Below are 14259 nucleotides of genomic sequence, written 5' to 3'. Positions count from 1 at the left end.
TATATTTTTGAATGTACATTATAAAAAAATTACATTCTAATAATCTAATATAATTTGTTTTAATATTATATGATGTTAAAATATAATTTTAAATTGTATTTTAACATCATATAATATTAAAACAAATTATATCATTTTAAAGTATATTTTAATATAATATTAAAATACATTATATATATAATTTTAAAGTATTTTAATAAATTAACATTATAATTTTAAAGTATATTTTAATATAATACAATATAATTAAAATAAATTATATATCATTTTAAAGTATTTTAATAAATTAACATTATAATTTTAAAGTATATTTTAATATAATACAATATAATTAAAATAAAATATATATATAATTTTAAAGTACATTTAAAAAAATTAACATTTATAATCTAATCTATATATATAATTTTAAAGTTTAGTTTAATATAAATTATATTAAAATAAATTATACTTTCAATAAATTAACATTATGTAAGTATATTTGTTTGTGTATGCGTGTGTGTGTGTGTGTGTGTGTGTGTGTGTGTGTGTGTGTGTGTGTGTGTGTGTGTGTGTGTGTGTGTGTGTGCGTTTCTAACAAACTTCTTTTGGAGTGACATTTACATGCAAGACAAACGTAATAATTTGCTATCTAATAATATTAATGATCAAGCAAAATGATATCCAGTAAAATACAAGGTAAATCTTTGCTAGTGTGTTGATGCAGGAGTTTGAGGTGTTGATGAGGCAGTGGAAGTACATTAGACCCAAACGGTAAGGAAACACTGCAGCAATGTGCTCATTTATTGTGAAATAACTGCTTTGGGAATAAAAGATTGTTTAATGTTCTGAGATATTTCCAAACACTCGAGCGAGAACACACTCATTCTGCAGCCTTTTTATATGTTTACACTCCAGTTGAAAGGAAACAACTTTATATCTTATGGGGCCTCTAAAAACAAACCCGAGCGTGAGGGAGCGAATGCGGTTCAGCGTGGTTGGAACATCCATTAGAAAGCCAAAAATATGTTGTTGAGGCCTTTTGTTGGCGATTGCAACCATCTCTTAAATCTGAAATGACATGAGGTTTTCCCAAAACTGTCGGCACATACTGTACGAAAGCAATAAAGCAGCTGGTGTGTGTGAAATCTCTCAAGTGCTGGAGGAAGGCAGAGCACCCCGCAGCCTAAAATCGTGCTGCTTATACTGATGTATCAAATATAACCCACCAGCAGCGCTAAACACGCCGAGCTCTGAGCAACTCAGATATAATGATGAACGCTCGCACGGTTGGACTACATATATAAATAGATCAATAATAGACGAATTAGCAACTTTTTCATCACTAAATTGCAGAGCGATTGCAGAAATCACTGTTAACTTACATCACACTACAACACTTTTCAACCCAATTTGACGCGACTGCAACCAGAATAGTACGACAGCCCTGAGAAAAGTGTTTTTATTAAGAACTCACGTATTATTTTTCTCATAAAGCTATCTTGAGGTACAGCATTAGTAGGCTTCAGAAATCGACCTGTACTACATTGTGATCGGCTTTGATCCCGCTTTCCACACATTCACAAATCCATTCCCCCTCACATATGGAAAAATGTTTTTTTGCAGTTTGTTCCTAGTGGCCTTTTTGACCAGGGTGTTTCAGTAGCTGTCAAAAAGTGAAAGGGTACACGATTTAACAGCTACTGAATAACTAATCATTTTATCAATTCGAATAAAACTTTTAAAAAAGTGTCTTTTGAAAAAAAAAATAGAAAGAAAAAAAAGTATTTTGGCGTAAAATATACATAGTAATATCAGTGATTCTTTTAGCTACAACATTTTAAATATCATGAATGTGTGTGTGTGTGTGTGTGTGTGTGTGTGTGTGTGTGTGTGTGTGTGTGTGTGTGTGTGTGTGTGTGTGTGTGTGTGTGTGTGTGTGTGTGTGCAGCCATGGTCATAAGTTTACATACACCTTGCAGAATCTGCAAAATGTCGATAAAGGGGGATCATAGGATCAAATGCATGGTATTTTTTATTTAGTACGGTCCTGATTAAGATATTTTATATAAAAGATGTTTACAAGACAAAATAAAAGTTGAATTTATAAAAATGACCCTATTCAAAAGTTTATATACACTTCCTAATGCGGGGTGTCGTTTCCTGGATGATAACTTTTTGAATTTGAAGATCAGGGTAAATATAATAAATATACAGCCGTTCAAAAGTTTGTGGTCAGTAAGATCTTTTCTTTTCTTTTTTTTAAAGAAATTAATACTTTTATTCAGCAATGATGCATTAAATTGATCAAAAATGACAGTATAAAGGCATTTATGATGCTACAAAACATTTCTATTTCAAATAAATGCTGTTCTTTTGAACTTTCTATTCATCAAAGAATGACAAATCCTGACAATATTGTACTGTTTTCAACATTGATAATAATCATAAATATTTCTTGAGCAAACAAATCATCATATTAGAATGATTTCTGAAGGATCATGTGACACTGAAGACTGGAGTAATGATGCTGAAAATACAGCTTTAATCACAGAAATAAATTACATTTTAAAATATGTTCAAATAAAAATTAATTGTAATAACATTTCACAATATTGCGGTTTCTTTTGTATATTTAATTAAATAAATGCAGCCTTGGTGAGCAGAAGAGACTTCTAAAACATTTTTAAAAAACGTACCGATCCCAAACTTTTGAACGGCAGTGTATATATACACACACACACACACACACACACACACACACGTACGCACAAATCTTCATCCACTATGCTTCTCATAGTGAATAGTGCACGATAATGAACTGAATTCTCTTCCTCGTCTTTTTGCACAGCACATGAACGGACAAATACACACAAAAATATGTCAAAATATTCTCATAAACACAGTCGGTTATGTCTTAAGACAGTTGAAAAGAAAATATGTAAACACGTGTGTAACAGTATTGGATCCGTGCAGCTCTTAAAGAGACAGTGTCATATTTTCCTGCTGCCATCTCTATGATAACGACAAAATTCACTCGCTGTTCTAGACGGAATAACTTACATGACTATATTTGTAATGTATCGCCTATATTGCATTAATAAAGTGGTGTTATTTTACATTTGATTACAGTACCTGAATACCTGAAAATGTTTATTTTTTCAATCATATCTTTATATGCATTTGTGTTTATTTGTTCTTTTTTAACTACTGAGTGTTAACTTGTCTTTAATAACGCTTGAAATTTATATTAGTAGTTGTTTTTGCTGCGGTATATTTAAACCATAGGCAAAAGTGTTCTTTAGCCTGTTGATTTTTGTTCATGGTATTCAGCTTCAATGAAATATTTTGCAATAACAATAAAAGTGAATGATATCTGTTTTTTTGTTGTTGTTTTTTTTTACCTTATTCACTCAAAAGAAAAGGTGCTATATGGCACTAAAAGTGGTTCTTTGGCTCCTTATCATAGGGGAACCACTTTAAGTGCTATATAGCACCAAATCTTGGTGCTTCAGGGGCTCTTCAGCGGTTCTTTGGGATGACTGAGGTGATATATAGCACCGCTTCCATATACCAGACCCTCCAGAAAAACGCAATTATGCAATCGCATAATTCAAGGTATAATCAGCCAAAGTCCGCATATTTATGCGGGGGCCCCTTTTTTCAAATACGCCGCACTTTCACCGCATAAATTGCAGATTTCCTGCGCGCAAAATATGCAGGGCTTGCATGATTTCATAATCCCAGCTGTTTCGTTGCAAAAAAGTCACATGTATCTTATATATGTTGCGTTTACTTCACACAAGAGCAGCCATTTCCTCCTTTTGCCATGGGAACATTATGAAGTGACGTAATTACGCGACGTGAACATCATCGAAAAGCTGCAAACCCAGCGATGAAACCATGATGAAGCATGCAAATCATTCTCATTTGCCAACAAAAATTGTTTCCCGGTGTGTTACATGACATTCAGGAGTTGATGCAACTTTACAGTTGTAAGATTGCACTTTTTTGTTACAAGTGGGTTAAATCATACTAGTTTCAAAACCCTTACAGTAAGTATATTAGTAGTATGTAAAAGACATTGCACTTTGTGCATTGGAAGCACTTATTTTAAAAGAAGATGTCTGTTTTGTATAGCTACCTCTGTACAACAGGAAGCCCACGTTTAATTTAGTTATATTTTATTTATTCATTTTTACAGAAGTTGTAGCTTATTAGTAAAGCTACAGAACTTGTTTGACTCATCAATGTTTTGTAAGTTTGAGCGATGTGTTTATTAAAGCTACACTGTGTAACTTTTTTAGTTTATTCTTAGCTAAAAACACTTAGTTCTTTCAAAAATATATGTGCTCATTAATGTATATTTACTTCTTTCAAGTAATAAAGTATTCTCGTAAGTTTATAATATGCCATTGAAAATACATACGGGTGAGGGGTTCGAATGCGGGTCGCCATGTTGCCCCTCCATCTTGAAAGTACATTAGCCAAAGAGGGACATACCCGTAAATTCAAGCTTCGTCTTTGGCGTTTTAACACTCGATGGCACAGTGTCGAATGTGGACGAGGTCAAACTGGAAGCCATATTAATCTTGGACTAAATCGGCCACCGTAGGAGTTAAAACGAAATCGGAATTGAGAAGAACAGAAACTAATATTCACTGGATGGTCATGTACCTTTTCACCGCTAGATGGGGGAAAATATCACACAGTGTAGCTTTAAGGTCTGAAATAAAACAAGATGAAAACATAAATATTCCCAGCACTTTCTGTGATGTAGTATGCTTGCGTATCATAGGAAGTAATAAGAAAGGACTCTTTACATTAAGGTAGTAGCCTAGTGAGAACAGGGTGTTGGGGGAATCACTTTTGTTCTCTTTTTCATCAAACTGCAGTTTTTAAAAGTTCCCGCAATTTCATCGCATAAAATTGCATAAATATCCCACATATTCCATTGCATTGCCGCAAGAAAACATGCCGCAAAATAAAGTATTTTTCCCCGTAACAATCACAAAAAAAGAACACCTTTTAGTGCCATGTAGCACCATTTTTTTGAGTGTTGGAATCGAAATTAGGAATCGATAAGAATCGGCATCGGAAATGGAATCGTTAAAACTCAAACGATACCCAACCCTAGTTTTAATACGTCACAGTTTACTTTATTTTGCTCTCCTCACTTACAGAAATTAACGATAGTGTCCTGCACACACTAGTAAAAATGATATCTGGTGTCTGAATCATTTTTGGTTTGACTGTATATATGCACCTGAAACTAAACTAGACTTTAGTGGTCTAAGTTAAAAAAAAACACAGACATAGTTTTCAAGCAGAGAAACTTCTGCAAGCTGTAAATCAAACATTACGGCTAAAGCCTCCGGGAAGCCAGGTGCTTTATAACGTCCCAAAGGCTGCTCTGTCCTAATGCATTTTATTAAGGAAAAAGAAAAATCTCCTAACGGTATTTGCAAAGCAACAGGCCTATAAAACTCGCTGAGATACACCACTTTGAGATCCATTTATCTGGATTGATATGCATTTATAATCTTTTTCAAACGAGTGAATTAGCCACCATGCTGAAGTCACTCGCGATCTACATAAGGAAAGCCATTTGAATGCATTAATAAAAGGGAAAATAACTCAGTCTTCGCTGTTAAGTGATTCTGTCATGTACTGAGGCGTTTTGCACACAGCTACCGATCAATGCCTTTCAGTGGCTCTGAGCTTGAAAGAGGAGGATGATGGAAACGTGGGGGGTTCTGTTCGAAACACAACAAAAGATGCACAAATAGATCAGCGGGAGAGGAAGCTCCGATATAGCCCGGTGTCAAAGGTCCAAATGAAATCAGGTGGTTGGAATCAATGGTAGTCTGTGTTTGAATGCTCCAGAGGACAGAGCAGGAAGTGTGAATGGGAGAAAAACATGCCTTTATGAATGATGTCATTGAAACGGGACGAAGCGAGATGCCACTTTCGGAGAAGATGGCTTTTACAGTAATAGATGAGCATTCGATGCACTGTTTCAGCTCTAATAAAAACGCCGCACTCCAGAAGACAGGAGAGTGAAATGCACACAATGCACCACTGGAGAACATCTATCTCTCTCCAGTCACGCCAAATGACACCGACGTATGAAATGTGTAAAACATGTGAGAAGTACAATTCGCATGCTCGCTCTAATAGAGAAAATATTAAACATCATTCTCTCTCAACCTTAGTCAAGCACTCTCTGCCTCTAGCACGTTATTTTAATTTGACTAGTTATTATACTCATGCATATATTTATATATTTAGAGAGAGAGGGGGGGGAATATGAATTGGTATTGGGTACTGGGTATTTCTTCCCTACTTTGATCTCAAAAAGAATTCAAATAAAATATTTTCAACCTTCATCTGTTCTGAGAAACTACTCAGAAATATAATAAATTCAGAATTTGTGTTTGTATTTCCCTCAGTGACGCCGAGTACATTTATTTGGATTATCAGCATTCCACTAGAGATAAGAACAAAGGCACTCGGAGGTTTACAGTCTTGTTCAAGGTTTTTAAATTCAGAATTAATAATAAGCTGCTGCTAATTTGACTCTGCTTTTGATCCTGGCGAAGTAATTATTTCTGTTATGAACAACTTTGACTGTCATTTGCATGAGATAATAATAATAATCCTTTAGTATTATCATTTTATATATATATATATATATATACATACACACATACAGATTTTTTGTGTTGTAAATATAATTTATTCTGAAGCAATATTCTCACCAGTGTTCAATCAGCTTTGACATATTTAAATCTGCATATCTGTGATATTTTTACCTTCTGAAATATAGGCTATGCTTCAGCTTTCATTTTATATTGTGAAATTTGATCTATAAATTAAACTAGAATAAGACACTATAGGGCTGTTACCAATCAAATTAAATTTGTTTTAAATAATGTTATGAGATTGTTTTATATATAAATATTTTTTGAATATACAAATAAGAAATGTTGGAAAACTAAACCACCAGTAGGTGGCGGCAGGTGACCGTCTTAAAGGAACACGCCGACTTTTTGGGACTTTAGCTTATTCACCGTATCCCCCAGAGTTAGATAAGTCCATATACATACCATTCTCATCTCTGTGCGTGCCATAACTGACGCACCCACCGCTAGCCTAGCTTAGCTCAAAGACTGGAGGTAAACAGCTTCATCTAGCCGCAATGATATTATGCAGCGCCAGAAAATAGTCCCCAGCGCTCCCTGTGTAAGCAGGTTGTCACGTTGGTTATGTTGACGGAAGTTAGCCTATTTTCAGGCGCTGTGTAATATCACTGCGCCACTGCACCCATGGTACGGCAGCAAATTTCCTTGATTATTACGCAGGAATGAGAGTATAGTTCCTAGCCATATCCGCCTAGAAAATCACAACTTTTCATTTTCCATCGCTCTTAGTACACACTACACAATGTAACTATACACATCACAACAAAATATTGCCGTTATTTTGTCACTTATTGAGCAGTAGGCTAGCTGGAGCCATTTACCCCCAGTCTTTGTGCTAAGCTAGGCTAGCGGTGGGTGCGTCAGACAGAGTTATGGCACAGAGATGAGAATGGGATGTATGGACTTATCTAACTCTGGGGGATACAGTGAATAAGCTAAAGTTCCAAAAAGTCGGCGTGTTCCTTTAATGACCGTCTTGTAATGGCGGATTCGTCCAAGAATGAGGAAGTCGTTTACGAATAGGTCATTGAATCTTTGATTCAAACGATTCATTCAAAACGCTGAATCATTCAGTAACACACTGTTGCTGTGAGATGCGTTATGGCTCTGCTGTTGTTTATGGAACCGTCATATGAAATCAGTTCGTGATGGTATTCAGGAAAACAGCACTGTTGGTCGTGTGTTGTTGTTTAACTGTATCATATGTTGTTATAAATATAAAAACTCCACAATTTGTAGCATCAACAGTGCAACCTTGTTACCGTCAGTTCATTATACATTACATTATATATTATTATCCACTCTGGATCGCCACTTACACTAAATTAATTCAGAATCATTCTTGCATTTTGGTGATTCCCTAGTTATTTTTGGTTATTGAAGTTTGAATCAGGATACTTGTCTGGTCGGGCAAGTAAAATTCTCTTTCACTTGCCCCTTCAAAAAATCCACTTGTCCCGCCCGGACAAGTGTTAATGTCAAGCCCTGATTGAGATATATATATATATATATATATATATAATATATATATATATATATATATATATATATATATATATATATATATATATATATATATATACACACACACACACACACACACACACACACACACACACACACACACACATATACGGAGCAAAAGTCACTGGGTTACCAGGCATTGGTTTTCAGTTGCTAGGGTGTTGCTAGGTGGTTGCTTACATGTCAAATTCAAAAGATCCCACCCCTAAATCAAAATATGATATTCTGATTTCTAGAAATGGCTTGGGTCCCTCCTGCTATGCTTGATGATCCCCCAAAAATCACTTAAAAATTAATTAGCGCACTTCCTTAAAAATTAATGTGTTATTTACTTAAATACATTTAGAATTTAGCTTTCTTTCTAAATAGTAAAATGGGATGTTTTTAGCTATTAATTAGAATACTTAGTTAAAATTTTTGAAAAATAGAAAAATTTCCCCTTTTTTACTTCCACAGAAGTGCTGTTTTAGTATCATTGATATACTATTGTAGTTTTTGCTAATATTTTGAATTCGATTTATTTGTTACATTTTCATTTTAACATTAAAGTTTTATTCATTTTGTGTTGTTTTCGCTCCCCACGTGCATCAATGAGCCTCGGCCGCCCATGACCCTGTAGCCGGTTCTCCACTGTTCCTTCCTCTGAGCACTTTTGCTAGAGACTGACCACTGCAGACCGGGAACACCCCACAAGAGCTGCAGTTTTGGAGATGCTCTGACCCAGTCGTCTAGCCATCACAATCTGGCCCTTGTCAAACTCGCTCTAATCCTTACGCTTGCCCATTTTTCCTGCTTCTAACACATCAACTTCGAAGACAAAATCTTCACTTGCTGCCTAATATATCCCACACACTAACAGGTGCTGAAGAGATAATTAGTGTTATTCACTTGGTCATAATGTTATGCCTGATCGGTGTGTATATATAAATGGAGCATAAGTCACCAGTTACCTGTTACCAGGGCATTGGTTTTCAGTTGCTAGGGTGTTGCAACCTGGTCAAATAAAAAAGATCCCACCCCTAAATGAGATTCTGATTTCTAGAAATGTCTTGGGTCCCTCCGTTTTATTTCTTAGTTTAATTTATTTATCTATTTTAAACTAAAATAAAATATGTTTAATACATTTTATTGTATTTCAGTTAATGTCTATTTTCCCATTCAAGTAATGAAAATCTGTTTTATGGCGTTAGTTTTCGTTCCATATAATACATTTTTGTTCAAGCCGTTATAAATGTTGCAGATATAGAGGATAGTCAAGGACGGACTTACATCACGTCATTTGTCATTGGTTTGCTGCATCTGTTAAAGTGCTGACAAGTTCATCACATTTGTTAACATCACACCATCGCTTCTTTTTGGAGACTGTTGATATCAAGCCTGTGTAAATCAAATCAACGTCAAGCCTCGACATACCACGCCACGTGTCTCAAGGCCAGGGTGACATGAAAACAGCACGGCCACGGGTGACTCTTAAGTGCCTGCACGCGTGCAAATCAACTAAATCTTCCTCCACCTCCAGGTCCCAGGAGAGGCGTTTGACCGCCGTGCCTAGCCGTACAGGAGAGGTCGTTTGGACACACAGCCGCCCGACGCAATAACAGGCCCGCGCTCCTCGGAGAGCCATCAGGATCAGCAGAGGCTTAGCGGTGGAAGCCTGTAACAACAGAGCTCTGTCTCTGCGCATCTAAGAGGAGCAGAGAACAATGTAGCCTAATATTGCTTCACCTTGAACACACAAGACCCCAGCAGACGACAGGCTGATGAATAATTCTCATTCCAGGCGACTTTTTTATTACGCAAAAACAAAAGCGCTATCTGATCAGCCAAATGAGAACTGTAGAAAAATAGGCATTTGAACGATTAGCGCTGTGAACGTATGCTTGGCATCAAAAGCGACACATTAGAAAGGAAGACAATTTTCTAAATAGCTTTATGGGAGTCACAATTGGTTTACGATCTTCTTTTTGCTCAGTTTGCTCCCTTCATTTAGGGTGACTGAGTCATTTTATTAGTGATTAGACCAAAAGAGCTCCGGGTCCTGTGGTATTGAACCTCATTTGCTCATATGATGTGGAGAAAGGGAATATGCAAATAAAGTCGGGAGTATTTTGTGTTTGCAGTTTTGCCCGTGGGCAGCTTGTCCCGCGACACAAATCATCAATTAAGATCCCAGCAGGAATCTCGGCATTTAAATTAGCCCCATACAACAACTTTTATCTTCCAGACAAAACATTACAGCCTCGTGATCGCCTGCGCTGCAGAAATAAAACAGCTGATTAAAAGAGATTCGACTCAAAATGGACACGCAATGTCACCTCTTGGCTAACATAATTCGATACTTCACACTAAAGAAACACAAACTCTGTTGAGAACTTTGTTGAGGCCTGGATCTGAGCACAAAGTGTCACTTAAATACATTTTGCTTTAGTATTTTGGCATATAGACCCGTTTCACATTTCCGGGTTTCTCAGAGCGGAAGTCGTCATAAAAATTATAGCCGTGAATGAGAGAATACATTAAATATTTTTTTTTGTGCCCATTTGCTCACATAGCAAAAGAAAAGCGCCACAGTAGTGATTTCACAACTTTCAAAAAGAGGGAAAAAATAGAGTGAGATTGATAACGGCAGTGAAAAAGAGAGAAATATGTTAATTTTTACCATAAAAATTAAAATATGTAAATTTTTACCATCATTCCCATATTACTAAACACCCTAACAAAAGCGGTAACTTTTTTATTGTAATTTGATGCAAAAGTAATAAAATACAAAGTATTAGTATTATAAATGTACATATATATTTTTAAAAATGATAATACAAAAAACGTTGCAGGATTTATGATATTGATGACCGTTAAAACGCGTCATCACAGTCTGTGAAAAGGGTCTATTGTGAAAGTTGTTTATCATATTAAATTAAGTCAGTCCGAAAGAGGATTTGAGACTATTTTCTCAACTACAACATTTCAAATGATCTAATTATTGTTTCGTTTATGAACAAACTTGCAGTTTTTCTGATATAAACCTAACATGAAGAACATACTAAGCATTTTAGATTTCCAGAAAGTGTATTAGAAATTTCTTTGCACAAAGTTGCTGCCATTTAGCCCTTTATTTCATTGACATCTTTACAACATTTTGAATAAAAGTACCTTTAAGATTTCCCCTGTTTTGCCAAATGTCAGTTTGCTGGTTTATGTTGAGAATCCAAATTTGCAGAAAAATGCACAGCCCCAAGAGCCATAAAGGGTGTTTAAGTCACTAAACTTAAAAAGGAACAAGTCTATATATCCATATCCGATCTTAATCATTTACAGTACAGTGTAATGTTATCTCTCTGCAAGTCAGAATGAAACAATCAGATCCATGTTTTACCAATCAGAGGACTAAGGAAGTTTCTTTAAAAGATAATTCTGACTTTTTATCTCATAATTCTGACCTTTTTCTCACAATTGCGAGTTTATATGCATATATAATCGCAATTCAGGCTTTTTTTTAACACACAAAAAAGTTACGGACTGCAGATTTAAAAAAAAAAAAAATTATTTTTAGATGCCAAATCTTGTGGTATAGTATTTATTACTCTCTTGAGTATTCTTAGATTTGTCCTCTATGGAAGATTGTTTCAGCCACTGAATAATAAATAAAAAGGTAATGTGACTTTAAAAAAAAAAAAAAATCACAATTCTGACTTTTTTTCTCACAATTGCGGATTATATCACTTGAAAAAAGTGAATTGCGAGATGTAAACTTGCAATTCTGACTTTTATTGTTTATTTTTATATAACTCTATGCGAGTCCCAGAATTGTGAGATATAAACTCGCAACTGCGAGTTATAAAGTCAGAATTGGGAGTAAAAAAAAAAAGTCTGAAAAAGTATTTTTTCCCCCCTCAGAATTGGACTTTATAACTCGCAATTGCTTGTTTATATCTTACAATTGTGAGAAAAGAAGTCAGATTTGTGATTTTTTTTTAAAGTCACAATTACTTTTTTTGTTTTCAGAGGACAAATCTAAGAATACACAAGAGAGTAATAAAAACTATACCACATGATTTGCCATCTAAAACTAAAATGGAAAAAAAAAATTGTGTGTGTTAAAAATACACAAAATGTATATAATGAGCGAGTACATGATGAATCCATTTCCCAAACCGTGTTTTAGTCTGATCCTGAATCACTATGGTACATCTATAATAAGTGTTTATATTCGGACTATTTTAGACTTTTTCGGGGGCAGTACCACTGCGGAGTGGCCCAGTACCTGCGTGACTCGCCATAAACATGAACAGAGAGAAGTAGCTCCGGCTACAATGTTCTTCCGCTCGACGAATGCAGTTCTGTTTACAAACCGCAAGATCGACAAAAGTTACTGCAGCTTTAAATACACATAGAGCCAACAGAAGAGTAACCAAATGTTTAAAAGTGCAATCGTTAATAGTTTAACGACGATAACTGTATTAAAAAACACACAAAAAAAGTATTTATAATATTTTACATGTGGTGCTAAATAGACAGACTTCGCGAAGGTGGTAACCATAACAACAGTAGATGATCGAACGTCATATACAAAACGTAAAACATGTCACTATTAATACAAACTTTATTGTAGATTCACATATATCACAAAACGTTTGGTTTGTTTAAAATATATATTTAAAATATTGCCACTGGAGACAAGAAAAAATGGGATAACGTTATATTCTTAAAACAAAAAGTTTACTTTGTGCGCTATACACAGTTTTTATTTTCCTAAACGGCTAATCTCATGTCAAACTGGAAAAAGTTCTAAACATGAACAATTTAGCTATTGTTTTAAAACTGACCAGTCATAAAGTAAAATACAAATATTATTTTGTACTACTCATTAAAAGCCATGTAACAGCCTACTCATTAAAACACATAAGCTTTGCTCAACAAAACATTAGCGATAACAAAATATATCGCGCGTTATGAATACATGTATCGCTACAAAAATAGATGGCAAAACGCCCTTTAAAACACATCAAACAAAAATTACCACCACATTTCACAAGTCCATCATCATCATCCACCATAAATTCATCCACAAAGACGCGCTCCCCAAACTGCACGGCATCTTCTACAGTCTTTCCTCTCTTCCTCCCTCCTTCTATCGCACTCGTTCTCTTCCTCCTCCTCCCTCCCGCTCACTCACGCGCGCGCTCTCTCTCTCTCTCTTTCCCCTCACTTTCTCTCTCCCTCTCTCTCTCTCTCTCTCTCTCTCTCTCTCTCTGTCTATCATTCTCTCCCCTCAGCCCTCGGCCACTCTGTATGAATAATGTCCTGCCTTTTGTAATGAGAGCGAGAGGGGAAAAAAACCGGCTGGAGTGTTCGCCCGCTCCGCGCTCTGACATTGAAAATGAATGACAGCTTACCTGAATGCCAATCTTCATCAGACTGACACCAGGCTGACAACACAGCCTATACTCCCCTACACCAGCCGTGACGTCTGCCATATCAGACCCCTCCCACCATCTCCCCCCTCCTCTCTCTCTCTCCCTCTCTCTCTCCCCGTACCCCTCTCTGCCGAGTGTACACCTCCGCGGTTCCTCTTCCACTGGCATTATTCCGTGCCGTGCCGAACACCCCGGGCCCTGCTCGCGCATCTCCGGTTCATTAACGGTGGAGCCCGCTGGCCCCCTATCGGCATCAAATGAGACCTACATTCGGCTGCAGGTCGCCTTGGCTGTTAGCCTAGTTGGAAAGCAGAGAACCACTATTTATGTGTGCCAAAAAAATCCAAAATGTAGGCTACTCTCTAAAAAATGCTGGGTTACAAAAAAAGAAACAACCCAAGTTGGATTGAAAATGGACTAACCCAGCGGTTGGGTTAAATGTTTGCTTAAAACAACCCAATTGCTAGGTTAACACAACCCAATTGCTTTTCAATCTAACTTGGGTTGTTTTTAACCCAGCATTTTTTAGAGTGTATATTTATTTATTCTTATTGAAATTTGATTAAAACTTCATTAAGGCTAAATTTTGCAGAGCAATATCACACGAGTAGCTAGCTGTGCGATATGGCTGTATATCA

The 14259-nt window shown here is 36.0% G+C and overlaps 1 protein-coding gene across 2 annotated transcripts in view; it reads right to left on the bottom strand.

The window, feature by feature from the left end:
- pknox2 (pbx/knotted 1 homeobox 2) overlaps window positions 1–13784 on the bottom strand; it is a 123744-nt gene extending 109960 nt beyond the window's left edge. The window contains exon 1 of one of the 2 annotated variants that reach the window (XR_013815588.1): window positions 13601–13710. The gene's annotated coding sequence lies outside the window, so the exon portion shown is untranslated. Of the gene's footprint in view, window positions 1–13600 lie in introns of both variants that reach the window. The other variant, XM_079804833.1, reaches the window with a different exon arrangement.
- Window positions 13785–14259: the final 475 nt, after the last annotated feature.

The sequence above is a fragment of the Gobio gobio genome (genome assembly GCF_949357685.1).
Source record: "Gobio gobio genome assembly, chromosome: 22".
Lineage (NCBI taxonomy): Eukaryota > Metazoa > Chordata > Actinopteri > Cypriniformes > Gobionidae > Gobio > Gobio gobio.
Note: the sequence above shows the minus strand (reverse complement) of the source record. Positions and strands in the feature narration are given on the sequence as shown.